General features: G+C 39.2%; 1 protein-coding gene and 1 non-coding gene across 12 annotated transcripts in view; both read left to right on the top strand.

The window, feature by feature from the left end:
* Positions 1-21938, top strand: part of FGF14 (fibroblast growth factor 14) — a 693748-nt gene that overhangs the window by 618534 nt on the left and 53276 nt on the right. The gene's annotated exons all lie outside the window — the stretch shown is intronic.
* On the top strand, positions 17876-18041 carry LOC116467738 (U1 spliceosomal RNA). Its single transcript, XR_004247939.2, has one exon. It is a non-coding gene; the product is annotated as a U1 spliceosomal RNA (small nuclear RNA).

The raw sequence follows: 21938 nt of genomic DNA, 5'->3' as shown, positions 1-21938 counted from the left end.
AAGGACACGAACTCATCATTTTTTATGGCTGCATAGTATTCCATGGTGTATATGTGCCACATTTTCTTAATCCAGTCTATTGTTGTTGGACATTTGGGTTGGTTCCAAGTCTTTGCTATTGTGAATAGTGCCGCAATAAACATACGTGTGCATGTGTCTTTATAGCAGCATGATTTATAGTCCTTTGGGTATATACCCAGTAATGGGATGGCTGGGTCAAATGGTATTTCTAGTTCTAGATCCCTGAGGAATCGCCACACTGACTTCCACAATGGTTGAACTAGTTTACAGTCCCACCAACAGTGTAAAAGTGTTCCTATTTCTCCACATCCTCTCCAGCACCTGTTGTTTCCTGATTTTTTAATGATGGCCATTCTAACTGGTGTGAGATGGTATCTCACTGTGGTTTTGATTTGCATTTCTCTGATGGCCAGTGATGATGAGCATTTCTTCATGTGTTTTCTGGCTGCATAAATGTCTTCTTTTGAGAAGTGTCTGTTCATGTCCTTTGCCCACTTTTTGATGGGGTTGTTTGTTTTTTTCTTGTAAATTTGTTTGAGTTCATTGTAGATTCTGGATATTAGCCCTTTGTCAGATGAGTAGGTTGCAAAAATTTTCTCCCATTCTGTAGGTTGCCTGTTCACTCTGATGGTAGTTTCTTTTGCTGTGCAGAAGCTCTTTAGTTTAATGAGATCCCATTTGTCAATTTTGGCTTTTGTTGCCATTGCTTTTGGTGTTTTAGACATGAAGTCCTTGCCCACGCCTATGGCCTGAATGGTATTGCCTAGGTTTTCTTGTAGGATTTTAATGGTTTTAGGTCTAACATTTAAGTCTTTAATCCATCTTGAATTAATTTTTGTATAAGGTGTAAGGAAGGGATCCAGTTTCAGCTTTCTACATATGGCTAGCCAGTTTTCCCAGCACCATTTATTAAATAGGGAATCCTTTCCCCATTTCTTGTTTTTGTCAGGTTTGTCAAAGATCAAATAGTTGTAGATATGCGGCATCATTTCTGAGGGCTCTGTTCTGTTCCATTGATCTATATCTCTGTTGTGGTACCAGTACCATGCTGTTTTGGTTACTGTAGCCTTGTAGTATAGTTTGAAGTCAGGTAGCGTGATGCCTCCAGCTTTGTTCTTTTGGCTTAGGATTGACTTGGCAATGCGGGCTCTTTTTTGGTTCCATATGAACTTTAAAGTAGTTTTTTCCAATTCTGTGAAGAAAGTCATTGGTAGCTTGATGGGGATGGCATTGAATCTATAAATTACCTTGGGCAGTATGGCCATTTTCACGATATTGATTCTTCCAACCCATGAGCATGGAATGTTCTTCCATTTGTTTGTATCCTCTTTTATTTCATTGAGCAGTGGTTTGTAGTTCTCCTTGAAGAGGTCCTTCACATCCCTTGTAAGTTGGATTCCTAGGTATTTTATTCTCTTTGAAGCAATTGTGAATGGGAGTTCACTCATGATTTGGCTCTCTGTTTGTCTGTGATTGGTGTACAAGAATGCTTGTGATTTTTGTACATTGATTTTGTATCCTGAGACTTTGCTGAAGTTGCTAATCAGCTTAAGGAGATTTTGGGCTGAGACAGTGGGATTTTCTAGATATACAATCATGTCATCTGCAAACAGGGACAGTTTGACTTCCTCTTTTCCTAATTGAATACCCTTTATTTCCTTCTCCTGCCTGATTGCTCTGGCCAGAACTTCCAGCACTATGTTGAATAGGAGCGGTGAGAGAGGGCATCCCTGTCTTGTGCCAGTTTTCAGAGGGAATGCTTCCAGTTTTTGCCCATTCAGTATGATATTGGCTGTGGGTTTGTCGTATATAGCTCTTATTATTTTGAGATACGTCCCATCAATACCTAATTTATTGAGAGTTTTTAGCATGAAGGGTTGTTGAATTTTGTCAAAAGCCTTTTCTGCATCTATTGAGATAATCATGTGGTTTTTGTCTTTGGTTCTGTTTATATGCTGGATTACATTTATTGATTTGCATATGTTGAACCAGCCTTGCATCCCAGGGATGAAGCCCACTTGATCATGGTGTATAAGCTTTTTGATGTGCTGCTGGATTCGGTTTGCCAGTATGTTATTGAGGATTTTTGCATCAATGTTCATCAAGGATATTGGTCTGAAATTCTCTTTTTTGGTTGTGTCTCTGCCTGGCTTTGGTATCAGGATGATGCTGGCTCCATAAAATGTGTTAGGGAGGATTCCCTCTTTTTCTATCGATTGGAATAGTTTCAGAAGGAATGGTACCAGTTCCTCCTTGTACCTCTGGTAGAATTCAGCTGTGAATCCATCAGGTCCTGGACTCTTTTTGGTTGGTAAGCTATTGATTATTGCCACAATTTCAGAACCTGTTATTGGTCTATTCAGAGATTCAACTTCTTCCTGGTTTAGTCTTGGGAGGGTGTATTTGTCAAGGAATTTATCCATTTCTTCTAGATTTTCTAGTTTATTTGCATAGAGGTGTTTGTAGTATTCTCTGATGGTAGATTGTATTTCTGTGGGATCGGTGGTGATATCCCCTTTTTCATTTTTTATTGCATCTATTTGATTCTTCTCTCTTTTCTTCTTTATTAGTCTTGCTAGCGGTCTATCAATTTTGTTGATCTTCTCAAAAAACCAGCTCCTGGATTCATTAATTTTTTGAAGGGTTTTTTGTGTCTCTATTTCCTTCAGTTCTGCTCTGATTTTAGTTATTTCTAGCCTTCTGCTAGCTTTTGAATGTGTTTGCTCTTGCTTTTCTAGTTCTTTTAATTGTGATGTTAGGGTGTCAATTTTGGATCTTTCCTGTTTTCTCTTGTGGGCATTTAGTGCTATAAATTTCCCTCTACACACTGCTTTGAATGTGTCCCAGAGATTCTGGTAGGTTGTGTCTTTGTTCTCGTTGGTTTCAAAGAACATCTTTATTTCTGCCTTCATTTCATTATGTACCCAATAGTCATTCAGGAGCAGGTTGTTCAGTTTCCATGTAGTTGAGCGGTTTTGAGTGAGTTTCTTAATCCTGAGTTCTAGTTTGATTGCACTGTGGTCTGAGAGACAGTTTGTTATAATTTCTGTTCTTTTACATTTGCTGAGGAGAGCTTTCCTTCCAACTATGTGGTCAATTTTGGAATAGGTGTGGTGTGGTGCTGAAAAAAATGTATATTCTGTTGATTTGGGGTGGAGAGTTCTGTAGATGTCTATTAGGTCCACTTTGTTTAGAGCTGAGTTCAATTCCTGGATATCCTTGTTAACTTTCTGTCTAGATGATCTGTCTAATGTTGACAGTGGGGTGTTAAAATCTCCCATTATTATTGTGTGGGAGTTTAAGTCCCTTTGTAGGTCACTCAGGACTTGCTTTATGAATCTGGGTGCTCCTGTGTTGGGTGCATATATATTTAGGATAGTTAGCTCTTCTTGTTGAATTGATCCCTTTACCATTATGTAATGGCCTTCTTTGTCTCTTTTGATCTTTGTTGGTTTAAAGTCTATTTTATCAGAGACTAGGATTGCAACCCCTGCCTTTTTTTGTTTTCTATTTGCTTGATAGATCTTCCTCCATCCCTTTATTTTGAGTCTATGTGTGTCTCTGCACGTGAGATGGGTTTCCTGAATACAGCACACTGATGGGTCCTGACTCCTTATCCAGTTTGCCAGTCTGTGTCTTTTAATTGGAGCATTTAGCCCATTTACATTTAATGTTAATATTGTTATGTGTGAATCTGATCCTGTCATTATGATGTTAGTTGGTTATTTTGCTCATTAGTTGATGCAGTTTCTTCCTAGCCTCGATGGTCTTTACAATTTGGCATGTTTTTGCAGTGGCTGGTACCGGTTGTTCCTTTCCATGTTTAGTGCTTCCTTCAGGAGCTCTTTTAGGGCTGGCCGCCTGGTGGTGACAAAATCACTCAGCGTTTGCTTGTCTGTAAAGTATTTTATTTCTCCTTCACTTATGAAGCTTAGTTTGGCTGGATAGGAAATTCTGGGTTGAAAATTCTTTTCTTTAAGAATGTTGAATATCGGCCCCCACTCTCTTCTGGCTTGTAGAGTTTCTGCCGAGAGATCAGCTGTTAGCCTGATGGGCTTCCCTTTGTGGGTAACCCGACCTTTCTCTCTGGCTGCCCTTAACATTTTTTCCTTCATTTCAACTTTGGTGAATCTGACAATTATGTGTCTTGGAGTTGCTCTTCTCGAGGAGTATCTTTGTGGCGTTCTCTGTATTTCCTGAATCTGAATGTTGGCCTGCCTTGCTAGATTGGGGAAGTTCTCCTGGATAATATCTTGCAGAGTATTTTCCAACTTGGTTCCATTCTCCCCGTCATTTTCAGGTACACCAATCAGACGTAGGTTTGGTCGTTTCACGTAGTCCCAAATTTCTTGGAGGCTTTGTTCATTTCTTTTTATTCTTTTTTCTCTAGACTTCCCTTCTCGCTTCATTTCATTCATTTCATCTTCCATCTGCGATACCCTTTCTTCCAGTTGATCGCATCTGCTACTGAGGCTTCTGCAATCTTCACGTAGTTCTCGAAATTTGGCTTTCAGCTCCTCCATCTCCTTTAAGCCCTTCTCTCCATTGGTTATTCTAGTTATCCATTCTTCTAATTTTTTTTCAAAGTTTTTAACTTCTTTGCTATTGTTTTGAATTTCCTCCCGTAGCTCAGAGTAGTTTGATCGTCTGAAGCCTTCTTCTCTCAACTCGTCAAAGTCATCCTCCATCCAGCTTTGTTCCATTGCTAGTGAGGAACTGCGTTCCTTTGTAGGAGGAGAGGTGCTCTGCTTTTTAGAGTTTCCAGTTTTTCTGCTCTGTTTTTTCCCCATCTTTGCGGTTTTATCTACTTTTGGGCTTTGATGATGGTGATGTACAGATGGGTTTTTGGTGTGGATGTCCTTTCTGTTTGTTAGTTTTCCTTCTACCAGACAGGACCCTCAGCTGCAGGTCTGTTGGAGTTTACTAGAGGTCCACTCCAGACCCTGTTTGGCTGGGTGTCAGCAGCGGTGGTTGCAGAACAGCGGATTTCATGAGACCACCAATTCAGCTGTCTGATAGTTCCTCTGGAAGTTTTGTCTCAGAGGAGTACCTGGCCCAGTGAGGTGTCAGTCTTTCCCTTCTGGGGGGGTGCCTCCCAGTTAGGCTGCTCAGGGGTGAGGGACCCACTTTAGGAGGCAGTCTGTCCGTTCTCAGATCTCCAGCTGCGTGCTGGGAGAACCACTACTCTCTTCAAAGCTGTCAGTCAGACAGGGACATTTAAGTCTCTGGAGATTCCTGCTGACTTTTTGTTTGTCTGTGCCCTGCCCCCAGAGGTGGAGCCTACAGAGGCAGACAGGCCTCCTTGAGCTGTGGTGGGCTCCACCCAGTTCGAGCTTCCTGGTTGCTTTGTTTACCTAAGCAAGCCTGGGTAATGGCGGGCGCCCCTCCCCCAGCCTCGCTGCCGCCTTGCAGCTTGATCTCAGACTGCTGTGCTAGCAATCAGCAAGACTCCGTGGGCATAGGACCCTCCGAGCCAGGTGCGGGATACAATCTCCTAGTGTGCCGTTTTCCAGGCCTGTTGGGAAAGTGCAGTATGAGGGTGGGACTGACCCGATTTTCCAGGTGCTGTCTGTTACCCCTTTCTTTGACTAGGAAAGGGAACTCCCTGACCCCTTGCGCTTCCCGACTGAGGCAGTGCCTCGCCCTGCTTCGGCTTGCGCACAGTGCGCTTCACTGACTGTCCTGCACCCACTGTTTGGCACTCCCTAGTGAGATGAAACCGGTACCTCAAGCAGAAATGCAGAAATCACCAGTCTTCTGTGTCGCTCGGGCTGGGAGCTGGAGACCGGAGCTGTTCCTATTCGGCCATCTTGGCTCCCCACCGCAAATTCTTTACTTCATCTGACTTATTGATAGAACCAAAGAAAACACAGCATGCACTTTCAGATGCAAGCACCTATATCTTTGTCACAAATATCGATACCAAATTCACATTATCGTTGGTACATATAAAAACAAATATAACGAATTGCAAGGTTCTGCAGATTTACGGCTAATTACTCTTTTCTAGTTCTTCATCTATATTTATCATAATGTGATCCAAGATCAAGTTGCATCAAAATCACCAGGATCCTTACATAAAATACTCATTCTCCAACATAAGCCCAGAACTATTTAACCAACACCTTTGTGGTGGACTCAGGAATAAGGCTTTAAAAATTTTCCAAAAAGGGACAATAAGGCATGCTGAAGTGTGAAGAATGCACCTAGCTTTATGGAATTTGGTGTTAACATCTAGGTGGTGTACTTATTTTAACAATGTACACTTAATTATGGAACACACATAGATAGTTAAAAGCAAATAAATAGTACCCAATGGGTAGATTTTTGCCTTTGCACCTTCCCTCCTTCCCATCACACAATATACCCATGTAAAAAACCTGCACATGTACCCACTGAATCTAAACAAAAGTTAAAAAAAAGAAAATGAATAGAGACAATTAGTAAATCTACCCCAATTCTAGTTCTCTTCACTCAAATATTGTTGACTATGCTCTAGGCATTTTTAGGAACATCTTAGTTCTTAAATGTTTACCGCAGTTACTCTTATTGGATATAATTAGATAAAAGATGGAATGCCTTGATTACAAATTTAAAAAAAGGTAGAGTGGATAAAAGAGAATGAAAAGAAGTTACTATTTTAAAAAATAAAACTTGGTAAAAATGAGATTTGGGGGAAATTAATGGAAAATGAAAAAAAATACTAGAATTAGAACCTCACCTAGGGAACAAACTGAAATGATTATAAGATTTGATGATAGAGATGGGACCCAGAGGTAGAATCTGAGGTCTTAATATCAGAAAGGCATTTAACATCTGGTTGAAGACCAAAAGCAAGGAGAAGAAGAAGCCTCTTTCAGTATATATTATTTGCAATGAAGAAAAAAATAAGAATAATGTAAGGGCATTATTATTAATAATAATATAAATAATGTAAAGGCATTTAAATTTTAAGAGGAGATTCTGAAAATTGTCTGACAGGCATAATAGAAGCTTTTTAATAAAAAGTCCTTATTAACTTAATAAATGTTATTGGAATTTTTAATTTAATATACTTTTTTATCTTAGAAAACTAATACTATCTATAAAAAGTTTCATATATTCATTTTAAAATTCATCTTCTCACCCTAGTTTACCTCAGGATCTTAAGTCCTGAGATCCTTTGAATTTTAATGGAACCTTTTAAAGTTGGAGAACACACGAAACTCAGGTGCACGACAGCTTGTGCGTTACGTTTTGAAGTGATCCAAATGATTAGAGAAGAGTTTAGAAACTTACATGAATCAACTTTATGATGGTCATAGAATCTGTGAAATATGTTTCAAAAAAAGGATCTAATTTAGCAGAGCGTAACGGGCATGATTTTCCAGGTGAGTCACAAATTATGTTTTGGGTTGGTAAACGAAGACCAAATCTCACAGGACTAACCTGGAGATCAGAAACTGGGGCATGAAGGCACCTATGATCTCCAGAAAGCTGATAATGTTAGGTACTTGCTGACCTGTTGAGGAAGAAAGAACCCCTAATGGTTCCAGAGTCACAAGCCTGGAGACACAAAAGAGAACGCGAGTGGTGGGAAGCATGAAAATAGGGAAAATGATGTCTTAAGAAAGAGAGCTCCATTCCAGACATTAATTCTAGATATTGAAAAATTTGAATGGAAAAATTCTTACACATGTTCAAATACACCGCAGTGAAAGAGAAGTAGAAAGCTCTAAAATCAGAGACATTTGTGAGTCATGGTGGCTAATAAATCCCTGAAGAAAGATTTGGAAAACCAAATCATGGGTCCTTCTGTTGAAGGAAAGAAGAGAATCTTGTAATAAATGTACAGAGTAAGAATATATATATATATATATATGTATATATATAGACAGATAGATAGTCTATATATATAGATAGTCTATACATATAGTCACTATATATATAGTCACTATATAGACTATATATAGACTATCTATATATTTATAGTCAAAAAAGGCACAAATAACATTAAAGAATTAGGAGTTCTCTTAAATCAGGAAGCATCCTGGGAAAAAAGGGCAAAGAAATATCCAAAATCCTAACAAGTAGTGCTGTTGATGCTTCCAGAACTGAAAAGAAAATTCTTCTGGTTAATATCACAAACACAAACTAGAGAATTGCATAGAAAATACACTTCGAGAAATCCAATTAAATGCCTGTCTCTCCTCCCCCTTGTATCTAGTTTTGCACTTGATCACATTCAAAGTAAGCAAGGAAGGCAAGCATGTAATGTCCAAGTCACATTAAAGGAATCGAATTTGTCTCTCTTACAACAACATGCTTTGGGGTCATAATAAATTAGTTAATCCAGCATTCCATCTCAAAACTGCCTCTTTTTATTATACTAGCAGATATTTCAGGGTTTTCCTCAGTGCTTACACACATGTGTAAGTTTCCTATAGGGAGGATGCTGATTACAGTCCCCAGAATCAATTTTCCTATGCACAGTCCTCATTATCATTTAATTGCTCTAATCTGACAGAGACAGCCTGGACAGGGAAGTCAGAAAGCAGACATTTCAACAATCTCAAATTAGCTGGGTGGTTATCCCATATCACTGGGTCACCCTGCCCTGGAGTACCTGCACTCTATACCATGCTAGCAGAACTGCCCTGTGATTTCAGAAAAAAAAAAAAAAAAAAAAAACAAAAAGTGGTGGTGGGGGTGGGCAGGGGGCAGGGGGCAGGGATGGTGGCTCACGCCTGTCATCCCAGCACTTTGGGAGGCCGAGGCGGGTGGATCACCTGCGGTCAGGACTTTGAGACCAGCCTGACCAACATGGCAAAACCCTGTCTCCACTAAAAATACAAAAATTAGCCAAGTGTAGTGCCACACGCCCATAATCCCAGCTACTCGGGAGGCTGAGGCACGAGAATCACTTGAACCTGGGAGGCGGAGGTTGCAGTGAGGTGAAATCCTGCCACTGCACTCTAGCCCGGGCAATAAGAGCTAAACTCTGTCTCAAAATAAATACGTACATTAAAAGGTAATTGAAAACAGCCTGGCATTTCTGTGTGGTTTAAGCTTTTCAGTGGACAGAGATGAGTAACAAGGTGAAAAGAAACACCAAACCCAAGCGCAGTCCCACACATTGCTGGGGTAACAGCAGAAGAGACTGGAAAGATGCTTACATACCACTATGGATGGGTGGGGGCTTGGAGGCACCGGGGAGGAGGACAGAAAAGAAGACAGGATGCCCGCTACCCAGAAAGAAATGCAGCTGACACGCTGTGAGGAGAGGCAGTCAGTCATCAGAAAGCACAAGGGGTTTCTCCTGAGAACCATGTAGGGTTATGTGTTGAGGAAACCGAGCTGCTTGCAGACGCAATCCTTTTTTTCCAGGGGTTTGTAACTCAGTGGAAAACAGATGAGTAAAGTTAGAATTAAATACAGTATAAGGAACACTCTAATAAAGGTAAGTGGAGAGAGTTATGAGATCCATAGGAATGGAAACTAACTAGTTTTAAAGGATAAAACAGCGGTTCATCCATTCATTCATATGACAATAATCATAAAAATGGACAGTGACAGCTATTCAATATGCTAGATGGTACTTCACAGCTTTCAAAACACATTCATTAGAGCTTAACTTTATTACAACAGTATTTGAAATCAGGGAAAGTATTATTGGCTTAGTTTTATGATATACTCTTGGACAATGTGTTGAAGGATACATTATTAATTTGTGACATGGATGATGTCACATTTTCTGAATTATAGTCTAGTGTTTTTTTCACATTGCCTATTATATATTTTGAATGAGCACCTGGAAATAAAGAGCAGAATAAGCCTTGGATTCTGCATTTTAGATAATACATAGCAGAGTAGAATTGGGAAGACAAGACAGATTGTATATTAGAAGGTGGGACAGGATTAAATAGTGACATGATGTGAGTCATCAGTGTTGACCTCCATGGCTTGTGTGTTCAGAAAATCCAGTGTGGAGACAGTTGGTTCTTTTCAAGTTTCTTAAAAGGCACAACACCATCCAACTTCCAGCAGCCTATATAAATGCTATGTGGTTTAATTGTCAGCAACAATAAGAGAATACAAAAGAATCAGATGAACTGGAAAAAGAAAAGCATTATGGGTTGAATTCTGCCTCCTTCCCCCAAATTGTTGAGGGTATGTTGAAGTCCTAACCCCCAATATGATTGCCTTTGAAGATAAGGCTTTTAATGAGGTGACGAAATCAAAATGATGTAATTAGGGTGGGCCCTAATCCAATTTGATTGGTGTCCTTACACAAAGAGGAAATTAGGACACAGACATGTACAGAGGGAAGACCTGTGAGGATACAGGGGAGGATGGCCAACAAGAAGAGGAGAAGGCTCAGGAGGGAACAACCCTGCCAACACTTAGACTTCCGTAGACCTTAGACTTTCTTAGACCTTAGACTTTCTTAGACCTTAGACTTTCTTAGACCTTAGACTTTCTTAGACAGTGAGGAAATACATTTCTGTTGTTTAACTCCCCGTCCTCCCCCCCTCCACCCATGGTATTTTGTTATGGCAGCCCTAGAAAACTAATACAAAAAGTATTTTCTCTTCATCATCAAGAATCATCAGAAATCTCTAAGCAAATAATTAAGTCTTTGCCTATGTAAAAATTCCTGTTCTCATAGAGAAATGGGAGAAAACAAAACATAATAGGTAGTTCATGATGACAGACAGACTTAGCGAAGATGAGTTCTTTTAGAATTCTGGGAGGTGAGGTAGAAAGTGTGGTCTAATCTGTGAGCTGGTGTCTTACTGACAGCACATCAGACCAGCAGTGGGCACTTTGGTGGTGGTTGTGAGCAGCCAGCTCTGTTGGTTGGTTATAGAGAAAGGGTGACATCCAGTGGCTGGTTCTATCAGCCAAGCTCCTGGACACTGACTCAGGGTGCGTGCCAGATGGCAGAGAAGGGTCTTCAGGAACATGGATGAATTTTATGTCCACTTCAGTTCCTGGCACGTGACAATGAAACTTGGGGAAAATGCAGTGATCACTCTATGTCCTAAAACACAGGGAATAGGGTCCATGGCATTGTTATTAAAACATTAAGAATACACTGATAGCAAAGAGAAGCACTATAAATTAACTTAATCTTCAATACTCCTTACACTTGATTCTCTCTATTCCGTAGAAAAGACTCAAAAATGATTTAGGAAAGGAGGAAAAAAACCCTCTGAACACATATAATACTATACAGCCAGATACCTTGATAATAGAATACGGTTACAGTATATAATGTATCTTACTTTAAAGATAGATATTGATAATAGATAATAGATAACAGATAGATAGGTGATAGACAGATAGATAATGTAGCTTAGTTTAAACTTAAAGTTTAACTTGTAGTACCCAGTTACTAATATCAAGAATGGCTTAAAATGACACAGCTGCAAAACCTACATACATCAAGTTGCCCAGCACTTAGATAATATTGTTTTACTTTATAATTTCTAATTGCTTTTGCTTTTTTTTGTTTCGGGTTTTTTTTTTTTTAATCTTTGGGAGAAACTAGACTTTGAAACTGTGGATATTTAAATAGAGTCTGTCATGATCAGCTGGGTTTGCTAACCCTCACCACAAATATTCTTTACAAAGCAGAGAGAAGGGATGCTCCCTGCCTTTGAATAATTTACATATCTATGTATAATTTTTAAAATATTAGAACTAAAGATATACCAATGTCACACCCATGTATGCATTATATGTACATTTGGAAGATGTGTGCTTTTGTGTGGCAGATGTAATGACTGCACTTCTCATTCTACTCAAATAGAGTACCCAGGAGACAATGTGAGACCCTGAACACATTTTAGCAGACCTGGGGTTGGTTGCTTCCTCTTCACGTGGAATAGTATAAATAAAGCTAGAAGTGATACTGAGAACTATGCATGAAATAGATGTCTGGGGCCCCTTTCATGACCTCACTAGCCTATTGTTAAAGCCACCTTAGCATCTGATACTTCCCCCTTGCCACACTTGATCCCATAGGTTGCATGTGCAATGATGTGAGTGCTGCACCAATGCAAAGATCAAGTCTAATTCATTCAACAGTGTATGCCTATTGTCTTAAACAGTCCAAGACACATAGCAAGTGTTTAATAAACACATGCTGACCCTGAAAATCCATGAGTAAAATTGACAAGTGGGACAAGAGAAAGATTAGATAAGAATGGGAAAATGGCTGGGAAATGGGAAGATTATATTCAGTATATGTTACCATTCAAACATTGAAAAGGTAAAATAATCTTCAGAATGACATCAATTAAACTTAAATAAGACTAAAGTCTAAAGGGAAGAAAGGGTAATATTAGAAATAAACAAGAAATTTGCTCCCTGGAGCACAAATATGTTAATGGTGTCTCCTGGAATTGAGCAACGTGGCAACCCAATCAGAAATGGCTTCATGAAGGTGGGTCGTAGGCGGAGCCTTGTGGGATCTGAATAAATTCAGAGAAGAGGAAATTATATTCCCCAAAATGATCAGAATGTAGAAAATTTTCTGGCAGCAAAAATGAGTAGGGCATATTTAAAAGACTTCTCTGAACTAGAGGATATTAAAGAATAGTAGAAGTTAAGATCAAAAGGTCTATTGGGACCACATTGTAGCTAGCTACTTCTAAGCTATGATGTTCAAACTTTGAACTGTGAGCAGTGACTTGTTGAAAGAACTTTAAGGAATATCAATTTGGCCCTAATGTACAGGATAAATTATAACAGAGGAATCAGGAAACAGAGATACCAATCAAGAAGCTGCTACAGGGCTACAGTAACCAAAACAGCATGACTTTGGTACAAAACCAGACACATAGACCGATGGAACAGAATACTGAACTCAGAAATAAGGCTGCACACTTACAACTATCTGATCTTTGACAAACCTAACAACAACAACAAAAAAAGCAGTGGGGAAAGGATTCATTAGCTAGTTTATCAATGGTGCTGGGATAACTTGCTAGCCATATGCCGAAGATTAAAACTGGGCCCTTTTCTTGCACCATATACAAAATTAACTCAAGATGGATTAAGGACTTAAATGTAAAATGCAAAACTGTAAAAACCAAAGCAGTCAACCTAGGCAATACCATTTAGGGCAATGTCAACAAAGGCAAAGATTTCATGACAATGATGCCAAAAGCAGTTGCAACAAAAGCAAAGATTGACAAATAGGATCTAATTAAACTTAAGAGCTTCTGCACAGCAAAAGAAACTATCAACAGAATAAACAGGCAACCTAGACAATGGAAGATAATTTTTGTAAACTATACATTCAACAGAGGTCTAATATCTAGCAGCTATAAGGAACTTAAAAATTTACCAAAAAAAACTCAACGCCATTAAAAAGTGGGCAAAGGATATGGACAGATACTTTTTTTTTTTTTTTGAGACAGAGTCTCGCTCTGTCACCAGGCTGGAGTGCAGTGGTGCAATCTCGGCTCACTGCAATCTCCGCCTCCTGGGTTCAAGCGATTCTCCTGCCTCAGCCTCCTGAGTAGCTGGGATTATGGGTACGTGCCACCACACCCAGCTAATTTTTGTATTTTTCGTAGGAACGGGGTTTCACCATGTTGTCCAGGATGGTCTCGATCTCCTGACCTTGTGATCTGCCCGCCTCAGCCTCCCAAAGTGCTAGGATTACAGGCGTGAGCCACGGTGCCTGGCAAACACTTTTAAAAAGAAGGCATTACATGCGCCAACAATCATATGAAAAAAAGGTTCAACATCACTGATCATTAGAGAAATGCAAATCAAAACCACAATGAGATACCATCTAACACCAGTCAGAATGGCTATTACTAAAAAGTGAAAAAAATAACAGATGCTGGCAAGGTTGTGGAGAAAAAGGAATGCTTATACACTGTTGGTAGGAGCGTAAATTAGTTCAACCATTGTGGAAGACAGAGCGACAATTCCTCAAACACCTAAAGACCTAAAGACCTAAGTCAAATGCCATTTGACTCAGCAATCCCATTACCACAGGGATTACAAATTGTTCTATTATAAAGACACATGCAGGTGTATGTTCACTGCAGCACTATGCACAATAGCAAAGACATGGAATCAACCTAAATGCCCATCTATGATAGACTAGTTAAAGAAATGTGGTACATATACACCATAGAATACCATACAGCCGTAAAAAAGAATGAGATCATGTCCTTTGCAGGAACATGGATGGAGCTGGAGGCCGTTATCCTCAGCAAACTAATACAGGAAAAGAAAACGAAATACCACATGTTCTCACTTATCAAGTAGTTGCCAAATGATGAGAACTCATGGACACACAGCGGGGAACAATGGACACTGAGGCATTTCAGAGGGTGAAGGGTAGGAGGAGGGAGAGGATCAGGACAAATAATTAATGGGTACTAGGCTTAATTAATACCTGGTGACGAAATAATCTGTGCAACAAATCCCCATGACACAGGTTACCTATGTAACAAACCTGCACATGTACCTGCGAACTCAAAATAAAAGTAAAATACAAAATAAAACCACAAAAAAGCAGCTATTGTAGCAATCAAGGTGTGAGTGCACATGGATTTGAAATATGATATTGGCAGTGAAAATAGTAAATTTGATGTAAGTGCAATATATAGACATAATTTAAGGAAGAATGAATAGAATAGAACAATTATTTGGCTAAGTAATTTAATATGGATAATGCTTAGTGCCTGGGAAAGAAAATTTAGGACAAGGGGCCAGTTGGGGACACAGAGTAATACTGACTTTGAGGACATAACGAAAAGAACTCAAAGTGAGAATATTCACTAGACATGAGGAGACAGGACTGGAATTCAAACTGAAGGTCAGTCATAGAAGTGCAAAATTAAGGTTATGAAGTCATCAAAAAGAATGAGATCTCCATAGACCAAAAAGAACATGTACTGAATTTTAAGGGATGCCTTTATTCAAGGGAAGTTGAAAAGAAGGAGAGCCAGAGAAAAATGAAAGCATAGTAGGCTTTATTGATTCAATTGCTGGTTTGGCTCTTTGCTTATATAAACATTCATTTAATTATTTATCTTATCCCAGCTGCTGAATCAATTACCTAGTAATATTAACCACTTAACTAAAAATCAACAAAGTCTGTAAACTCTCTAAGCTTCTTTAAAAACTATTTTACATCTGTGTTATGTGGAGACAAAAGTATCAAATTTGGAATCTAAAACCCAGGGCTTAAATGCTGGCAGTCACTTCCTAAGTGTGTATCTTTAGATTGGACAAGTTTAGATTGGGCAATTTAAATTCTAAAATCAGAGGCTTCAGCTCTAAAATGAGAATGAAAGATATTCCATATTTTTTAATAATTAAATGAGATAATATAGTTAAAGGAACTACATCAGCCCTCTGCTATATACCATGCTAGTCCCTGACTCTTTCCTGCTTTTTTAGAAAATGCAACAATTGAAAGTCTACTATTTGATATATGTATGACACTCATGTATTCATTTAGTCTTTGAATTTCTATCGTGATCAGGCACAGCTCTGATGCTGAGAATACAGTAGAAAAAAAGACAACATCCAGTCTTCCTGCGGCCAGAGACTAGTGGAACAAAGACTAATGGAAGAAACAGTGAACTGAAAATACATAGAAATTCAGGCAGTGATAAACTCTTTGAAGTAAAATAGAGCAGAATAAGAGAATGGCAAGATCAGTTTGGGAAGGCTCTATTTCAGATGTAACACTCAAGGGACACACAACTTAACTGAAATGAGTGAGAGAGAGAGAGTAAGACAAAGACAAAGAGACAGAGAGCAGGGGGAGCATGCTATGAAAGATGCTTGGGGAGGGAAAGCATGTGGGGTGGACAGCAAGTGTAAGAACCATGAGGTGGCCATGAGTAGCAAGCGCGAGGATCATTAGGAAGATGGACGTGTGTGGCTGACGTGGCACGTGCACGAAATAGAGGCAGAGTTGTCAGCAGTGGGAAGGCCATGCAGGTGTATGGGCTGTGAGAAGACACTGGAGCTCTTAGAGCAAGGAGCCGTCTGCTTCGGAGGAATGTTAGAGTTCCCAAATTCAATTAAAGAAGTGCTTGTTAAACCCCTGCATTGTGCTTCTCCATGCCCCTGATCTCCCGTTCCCCATAGCCTGTGTATCAGTGCTGTGTGATGAGTTCTGCTCTGGGTGAACTGCACAAAGATCCTTCAAAGTTTGAAGGGAGTGGGAAAAATCAGTTTTAAAGGTTTAATAAGGGTTTCTTAAAGAAAAAGAATAAAGACATGTCAAGTGCACACCGCTTTCCCCACCTAACTTCAAACAAAGAGAAAATCCCACCATGTGTCATTATACGCTGTCATTTAGACAAAGACACTGACCATGACAAGGCAATGGTGGAGATTTGGACTTCATGTTGAAGAATAAAAGTAGCAAAGACTTTAAGTTGTAGATTGGCATCTTTAGATTGGCATTGGCATAGTGACTTCATTTTTTAAATGCTGCCAGAATTTCATAGAAAAAAAAAGTTAGAGCATATGGTGATTCACAAGTGCCTGCTGGAAAATTATAAAATCAGCAGCAGTATTTCTGGCTGTTGAGATCCTGTGAACCACAACTACCTTCAAAAGATGGAGGGTAGCAAAGGAACCAAGAGTGCCTTTCTAACTCCACACGGTCTGTAGTATTTTACAACTTGTTTCCCTTTAGCAAGTACTGGCAGTTCTATCAATCCAACAAGTGGGGAACCTTATTAATAATTATTTATTTTAGCCATATCTCAACTTTAAATAATAAATATTGTACCACCACCAGTCTATCCTTTCCAGATACCCAAACTGATGCTCAGGGATATTAAGCGAATTGCCCAGTGCCAGTCAGTTAAGAAGTAGCTGAATCAAAATCTGAATGTGGGACCATCAGGTTTCAGAGTCTATGCCCTTGATACTTTCCCATAGAACCACAGAGAAGGAAGGTTTTTCAAGGCATGATACTTACTGAAAAGAAAAAGATACAACTTTAAATTTGTCCAGGAAAAAATTACTAAAGAAACACATAGCCCATGCAGTTTCTCTCAGAGATTCTACATGACATTATTGTTTGCTAGAAAGTAGGGTGCTAGATGTTCCTTTTGTAAATATAATAGTCAAATCATGTTACCATTAGGACACATTAAAAATGTCAAATTACCATGGGACCTTATATGAACATATTAAGATAATAATGATAGTATTCAGTGCAATATTCAGATCAGTAGTTTAAACCCAAAATATTTATACCTTCAGATTAGATGTATGCAAATGCATTGATTCATGTGTCTTTTATCTGTTGTTTACATTTTGAGAAATATTTGAGAAATATTTCAAAATGGAATTTATATAAATTTAAACACATAATGGTTTTATGTAAAAATATTGTTAAATTACATTTTCCCCTTAATTGTTATTTCTTGGAAATGTGCATTAGTCGCTGAAATATTCATACATTAACACAATGAAAGAAGTGAACCTTACTAGGCTTTGACTATCAGGTTTGCTGTTGGTTTTTGACTATTGTGAAACTATGGTCTGATTTCTAAATGAGGAAGAAACATGTATTGTTGTTAATATGGACACATGACATATTTGTCTGACTGACTTTTGATCCCAGCTACACCCTCTGGCCTTTTCAAATGATTCTTTAAGATCACATAAAGATAAAGGGAGGTGAGATAACTAAAGGGGGTGATTCTGGACTAGGAGGCAAAGGCGGGCAGATAACATGCTGCTTTGACATCTTCTGTGACTTTTCAGCCACTTATTTCATTAAGTGATATATCTCATTAGAAGTGAGGTAGAATATAACAAATCCATGTTTGCTGGGCATATTTTATGACAACAGAGAAATTCACAGACTGGTCCTACTTGACAGGGGAGATGGCATGATCATGAAAATGGTTTTTCCCAGGGTGAGCTTACCCATTGCATTCTGATGTGCTGATTTCTGTGATTTCCCCAAATGTGGGAAACTCACTCGATTGCATAATTGGTGGTAGTGGGGGCTGTGTTATGCTCTCTCCTTGATGTCAGTTGTTTTTTTTTTTTTTTCTAAAAACAAACAAAAACAATTGGCTTCAGACATTTTGAACGAAACAAGTAGAAGCTGTTTAAGAAATTACAAGCAGTGTCTATCTACAGATACATACATATTCACGCATGCTGATAAAAACACACAACCACAGAAAAACCCATGCTATAATCTATAAACACTTTTTAGAAAAGGGGAGAGGTTGTGTGAGCCAAAAGAGCCAGGTGGGGCAGAACCTAAAAGGACCTTGAGAATGACAAACATTTGACCATGGGAAGCAGGAGAGGAGGAGAAGGATGTTACAGCCAGTGACCATAGCATAGGTAAAAGCAAAACAGGTACCAAGGAGCACACTGTACAGACCATTCAGCAAGGAGCCCTGCCTGACTGCCAGGAAGAAGCTGCCTGCAGGAATGGTATGGAAGACCATCAGCTGCAATCTGAGGCAAGGTGATGGAGGTTTAGGCTTGCTTCAATAGGCGAGCTACTTACACAAGGAGAACCATGATGAACCATGATGGAAGTGGTGTTGCAACATTCACATATTCACATGGTGTGGGTTGTACTGGGAAGAGATGGACAATAGGGTGGCTTAGTGATGGCAATGGGCATCTTTAGATGAGAAGAATGTGCATGAGATTTCAAAAAAAGGATCAACAGAATTGAACTGTATTGAGCACTAAGCTAGTATAGGCAGACAGTTCCAACTGGGTAAAATAACATTATAACCACTTCTTAAGTAAATGATTTGGCAGCCTGGACTTTCCCTTGCCTCATTGACTGAAGCAAGCATCCCAGACATTTGATTTACCAGGCACTCTCACGAAGTACCTCAAGGATGTGCTTCCCTGCATATGTTTTATCACAATTTCATTACAGTGTGCATATAGATTCTTCCCCTCTGGGTTTTATTTTATTTTATTTTGAGATGGAGTCTTGCTCTTGTCACCCAGGCTGGAGTGCAATGGTGCGATCTCAGCTCACTGCAACCTCCACCTCCTGTGTTCAAGCAATTCTCCTACCCTAGCCTCCCGACTAGCTGGAATTACAGGTGCCTGCCACCATGCCCAGTAAATTTTTTTGCATTTTTAGTAGAGATGGGGTTTCACCATGTTGGTCAGGCTGGTCTCAAATTTCTGACCTCAGTGATCCACCTGCCTCAGCATTTTGGGGTTGAAAGGAAGTTTGAAATCTCTCTCTAACCTTGAGTTTAAATTAATGTTATTTTAGATTCAAAACTTTCTCCTGCACATAGCAGATAATTAATGTAATTGAAAGAGATTTGATTCCCAGATGTTTATGCATTTGTGATCCCAAAGGCTTCCCTCGGGGAGTCATTCTCATTTGCAGTTAGAGACACAATGGAAGGACAGCCTCAAAGCAGGCAAACAGTGTCAGTTAAATTCAGATGTCAAACCTGGGTTTTGGTGACAGCCCTGGAACTCTCACATCAGCTTCTGAATTTTGCCAATTATGATATTACCAAGACTGCCCAACAAAGGCTGGCATCTTAATAAAAGGCCATTCTTAATTGCTCTTCCTCCGTTACTCACTAGTGGCAGAATACAACCTTTTTATAACAAAAGAAGTTTGCACTGACTCCCATCCAGAGAAATCTTAAGTAGAATAGGGGCTACAAAACAATGGTACTCAGGGCCAGGAATTTAGAAGTTAGATGAAAAGTTAAGACAAATACTAAATACCTGCCAAAGGCTCCACTTTCTAATACCATCCCCTTCGAGATGACTATTTCAACATGTGAATTTTGGGGGAATAAAGCAGTCAGATGATAGCACTGTACAAAGCTTGAAAAGGTACAACACTTCGCCTTTTGAAATATCTGTAACTAGAAGCCAAATAACAAAGGTCTTTGGGAGGTGATTAGGTCATGAGGGTGACACCAGCATGAATGGGATTAACAACTTCATTTTTAAAAAGGCCTGAGAGACACCCCTTGCCCTTTCTACCCTGTGAAGACAGAACAAGAAGGCATTGACTATGAAATGGAAACCCTCACCAAAAACTGAATTTGCCAGGGCCTTGAACTTGAACTTCCCAGCCTCCAGAACTGTGAGAAATAAATTTCTGTTGTTTAGAAGCCACCCAGTTCATGGTATTTTGAATGTACAAAGAATACCAAATGTACTAAGACAGTATTGCACAGAAATTACCAGGAGACGGAGAAGAGTAGCTGTAGAACATGCTTCATGCGACCAGATCTCAGCACTGAGATGTGCTTTGGAAGAAGCATGGGTTTTGTTCTGCAGCTGGGATTTTCTTATGCTCTTCTTGCCTTTCAATGACTCTAGCCGGAGCTGTGGCCTTCTATATTTTGAAGGAGACAGCCTCGAAGGCTGCCTTTTGCCAGCTGAGATCTGACACTGATTTGTTTAAATTGAGAGGGGATTTAGTCTATTGTCCCAGAACTAAGGATGGAGTCCCTGAATGGCAAGCTTCAGATGAAAATACAGTCCGATGATTATCCATGTGCGCCCTGTATGCCACCTTGAGAAATGCATCCTAATGATAATGGCTTCAAGTTAAGGTGGTCATCATAACACCAGGCAATTTTCATTTTGGTGTTTCACAGAACATCTACCTTTCCAGAGGCCAGTTCTAAATTTTAATAGCTTCACGTTCTGGCTGATTAGCTGACAAATGCAGTTAAATAACAAGCTTTCACACAGAGAGAGAGGATGCAGAAAGAAAGCTGCCCTCTGACATCCCCACTGATAATAATGTGAAGTGTGGAAGGCCTCAGATGTCTTTTCCGGATACCTGTGTATAATTTTCATCTATATTGATGGAACTCATAAATGCACCACGTGTATAAGAAAATGAATCTGTAGAAGGTAGTCCCTGTTGACTAGGCTGGTTTTGAATTTCAGAAAGTTGTGTAACGCTTTCATGAATTTTTCTTTATCTTGGAAAAACATTGCCATGCAATGTATTTTATAATTACTTTCAGAAATACAGGGTTTCTAATTGAGAAGTTTGTGAACGTGCCCTGAACATTCTAGCTCATGTGAGTAATTGATAGCAATGAATTATTTTACAAAGTAAAGATGTTTCTCCCTTGGCTCAATAACTATTAATATCAAATGAAAGCACACACTGGCATCAGGGGGAACACGGCCTCCTCACCCTTCCAATTTCATTTCACATTACCTGCTGGCTTCCAGGAAATCCTTTAGGCATAATTACACTTTCTCCCTAGGCTCTCTTCCTCCTTTAAGACCTCCACTCTACTATACTAACCTGCACAGGGACAGGGAAGTAACTCTAAGTGCATCTCTTTTCTTTCCTAAGATATGTTGCTTAAACGTAAGGGAAAACTACTTGACAACTCACACACACACACACACACATACACACACACACACACACACTCACCCCAGAATTTCTCAGCTCTTCACAAGAGTGTGTTTTCTCCTTATGGAAAAGTTGATATGGTTCCATTTATAAAAATAGCAGCTATTTAAATGGGAAAAGCTTTTTCTCATATCATCTGTGGGCCAAATGTTTTTCTAAAAACATACATTCTCTTTTTCTAGCAGAGAAGACAAATTCTAAATGGATTCAAGGTTCATCAAATTGCTAAGTTTTCTTTGGGTTAATGCATTTGACAATCAAGTTCACATGAGTGCCAAAATGAAAATAAGAAAATTAAGAACTGTTCTATCTAATTTCTTTATTAGTTCGTATGTGTGCGTTATATTTATAAACTGATGTGATTAATATATAAACTGTGTGTTAATCTGCAGTTATTTTTATTTCCTACGTAGAATTTTATGTAGTGATTTTTAGGAAGTTGGGACACATAGTCAATATAAATTGTTTCTTAAATTCTGTTTTCTCTACTTCAGGGAAGCAAAAAGAGAAGTTCATATCT

Source organism: Hylobates moloch, unplaced genomic scaffold (genome assembly GCF_009828535.3).
Source record: "Hylobates moloch isolate HMO894 unplaced genomic scaffold, HMol_V3 SCAFFOLD_4, whole genome shotgun sequence".
Classification (NCBI taxonomy): Eukaryota; Metazoa; Chordata; class Mammalia; order Primates; family Hylobatidae; genus Hylobates; species Hylobates moloch.
This window is presented reverse-complemented; position numbering and strand designations above follow the sequence as displayed.